Below are 4,063 nucleotides of genomic sequence, written 5' to 3'. Positions count from 1 at the left end.
TGTGATTTACATACGAATAGTCGTTCTTTCTATCATTTTATTTATGTCTAATATGGAAGATGATAACACATGTTTATTTGACATGAATTGGTATATGATAAGAATGTAGGTCATATTTTAAATTCTTAAAAATGCTTAAAATGGTAATTTTCCAAATTTGGTTGCAATTTTGGAGATTGTGATTTTAACGATCTCTATTTGGCAGGTTTATCAGAAATAGCCTAGTGAACAATACTCACAGTTGTGCAGTGAAAAACATTAATTTTAGCATTTTAAGACTGTTTAAATGGGGTATTGAGCATTTTTTTAATTATGAAACTTAATCCTTAGAGAAAAGTTCGTGGTTGTGATAAAGTGGTGACAGGAATTAACCCCTATGGTTTTCATTTTTTATTTATAGTGAGATAATAAATTTACGCGTTGACATTAGGTCTTCCTCCATATCTGATAAATTTATTATGAACTCACTGGGTATAGTTACTACATATTGATAACCAGTATTAGCCCTCTATCTGAGTTTAAGGGTTGAATCAATTTTGTAACTAAAATACAATCATGATTAAGTGGTGATAGAAATATATTTATATGGTCTTCCATTTTTAATTTCAATTGAGTAATAAATTTACGCGTGACCTTAGGTCTTCCTCCACGGATAAATTTATTATAAGCTCACTAGGTGAAATACTAGTAATTGATATCGTGTACTTACTCTCCATCTGAGTATACATGTTGGATCAATGGAACTAGAGCTATTAAAAATGATGTTCACTTGACTTAAATTAACAGCATACTTTCCATCTGAGTTGGTCTGTTTTAATTATTGGAGTGAATAATCTGGCATTACATATGTATGTCGCATGAGTAGTTCTTTTTCCATCGAAATTGCTATTCAGGATGCATGAATACATATATGTGTAGTGTGTTTAAAATTTCCGTATTAAAAGGTTATATACATTTGACTGAAAATAATAGTATACTCTCCATCTGAGTTGGTTCTATTTATTTTTGGATTGTATAATTCTTGCATTATATAATATACTTTGCATGAATGATTCTTTTCCCATTGAAATTTATTATTCGAGATGCATGTATGTATATAAATATCGAATACAGTCTGAATTTTATTATTCAGTGTTTTGACTTATTATGATCTATTTAATGTTTTTATCTCAACTTCACAATGACTTTATGCAATTTGTCGTATTACATGTTAAAATTTTCTTTTAGTGATAAAACATTAATTTAAAGGATGCAATATATGTACCTTTTGTTAGAAGGAATTTAATTCCGGTTTCTGGGCAAAATAAGAGATGGATATTTGTTTTATTTTTCGAATAACTCTTGAGTTATTGAGCTTGATGAATATTTTATCTCTTGTGGTACATGAATGCATGACCTTGTTATTATATATTAATGTCTCCTCAACAGAACAATATTAGTTTACCTCATAAGAGAATATGTTCTTCAAAATTAAGTAAAACTTATCTGTGCACTTTTGTCTAAGTCATATTAATCTGGATAGGATTTCAAGTTGGTCAAGGATGGACCTTAAGGTTCGTTGAGAGTAGAGGCACAACCAACTTGTAGATCCTGTTTGGAAGGAAATTTGACTAAAGGTTGTTTCCCTTCAAAAGGAAATAAAGCTAGTGATAAGCTAGAATGAATTCCTTCTGATTTGTATGGTTGAATGACAATACTGGTAAGAAACAACTTTGAGTATTTTTGTGACGTTCATAAATGATTACTCAAAATATTAATATATTTATTTGATGCACTGTAAGTCTTAATGAATTAAGTAATTCAAGGTTTTTAAGACTTGAAACAGAGAAGCACCAAGGAAATATATTAAGTTACTGTAATTTAATTGCAGTGGCGAGCACCTCTCTATAGAGTTCTTTTGTTACTTATTAAAACAAGGGATTACATCTCAATTGACTGCACCGTAAACTCCATAATAGAGTGGTGTAATAGAAAGAAGAAATAAGTCTCTTTTGGACATGGATAGATTAATGACGTGTTATTCATATTTGCCTTTATTTTATTTTTTTTGGAATATTTTCTAGAAATTGCAAATTACATTCTGAATTTAGTTCCTTCTAAGTTAGTACCTAGGACATCTATAGAACAATGAACTGAATATAAGCTCAGTTTGTGGCATGTTCAGATATAGAATTGTCCTGCATATGTGTGTCACGACCCAGTTCGCCCTCTGTGAACATGTCGTGATGACACCTAGTCCCTACGACTAGGTAATCCTAACAATGCGAAAAAACAACATAACTTGCGGAATAATCAATTAAAAGTAAACAACTAAACGGAACTGTGTATAATTGCCGCCCGGCATGTACAACTCCATAATGCGGAAGTTTACAATATCACCCCAAAACCCGGAAACTCACGGGAAACACAGTCTAATAGAAGAGTAATACACTGCTCTAACTCCAGAATGTCTAAACAACTGAAAGAAAGGAAAGACTATCTACTAAAGCTGGAATAAGATAGAGACTCCTGGTCTGCGAACGCGGCAAAAGTACCTCGAAGTCTCAGCTAGATCTCTCCGCCTCGAGAGTGATACGCCTGGGATGAGGTACCTGGATCTGCACATGAAAAACATGCGCAGAAGGGGCATGAGTACACCACAGCGGTACTCAGTAAGTGCCAAGCCTAACCTCGGTCGGGTAGTGACGAGGAAAGTCAGGGCCCTACTGAGATAAAATATAAAAATAAGCCTTGCAACAGTATGAAGTAAACAGAAATAATGAATAAAACTATGAAGTAAGACAAGTTATACGAAGCAACAATAACACGTGGAGAATAAGTAACACGGAGTAAAAACAGCTCAATATCAGTACCAACAACGAGGATCTCCCAGGATACCGTCCCGTAGTACATTTCATCAACTGTCCGAGGAGCTCCCGGGATACCGTCCCGTAGTCCATCATATGAGTATATCCAAAGGATCTCCTGGGATACCGTCCCGTAGTCCAACTATCAGTGTGCGGGGGATCTACGGAGAATCTAACCCGTAGTCCCAAAGTAAAAATGCAGGGGGGGATCTACCGGGAATCTAACCCGTAGTCCCAAAGTAAACAAATAAAGGGGGGGAGGGGCTACCGGAATCCCACATCCATAGTCCCAATGTAAATGCGCAACCACAACCAGAAGATATTCAGAAATGAAGTACAAAAATACAAGCAACAGGTAGTACTAGCCTAACATGCTTCACGTAGTAAAGTCAAGGCAACTTAAGCAAATAGGCAATTTAAATCAACTAAACATGCTTTTCTAATCTAACACCGGTTATAATTGCAAGTAAAATAAAGCAAATACGAAAGAAACTCAGTCTCAATATCTTAAGTAAAAACCGGGTTTTTAACAATTAGCTCAAGTACGCGCTCGTCACCTCACGTACAAGGTATTTAATTACCAATATCATATCCTAAGGGGAAAGGTCCCCCACACAAGGTTAGACATGCCACTTACCTCAAGCCGGCTCCAAAATCAACTCGAAACCACACCTTTGCCACGAGTATCCGACTCCAAATGGCCCAAATCTATTCAATTCAATTACATATTGTAAATAAACATCTCAAGCAACTGATTCTACTATTAAATTTAAAACTAGGACACGAATTTAGGTAAAATGACCGAAACGCCCATCAGGCCAATGTCTCGGAACCGGATAATTTTCACATTTTTAGAACCCTCGTACTCTCGCGAGTCTAAGCATATAAAGATCTCCCAAATCGGAGGTCAAACACCCACTCAAAACTCAATAATTCGGTCTAAGAAGTTTCTTCCAATTTTTGATCCCCAATCCGAATTTAAATGATAAAATTAACTATAGATTGATGGAATATAACTAGAAAGGATTAAAGAAACATTACCCACTGATCTCCTCTTCAGATCCCTCTCAAAATCGCCCTCTCCCGAGCTCCAGTTTGATTTTTCCAACTTTTGAAACTAAACCCTCGAACTCACTATTTCTGGCCAGTGATTTCCGCTTCTGCGGTCAAGGGACCGCATCTGCGGTCCCACTTCTGCGGAACATGTACCGCTTCTG

Source organism: Nicotiana attenuata, chromosome 9 (genome assembly GCF_001879085.1).
Source record: "Nicotiana attenuata strain UT chromosome 9, NIATTr2, whole genome shotgun sequence".
Classification (NCBI taxonomy): Eukaryota; Viridiplantae; Streptophyta; class Magnoliopsida; order Solanales; family Solanaceae; genus Nicotiana; species Nicotiana attenuata.
This window is presented reverse-complemented; position numbering follows the sequence as displayed.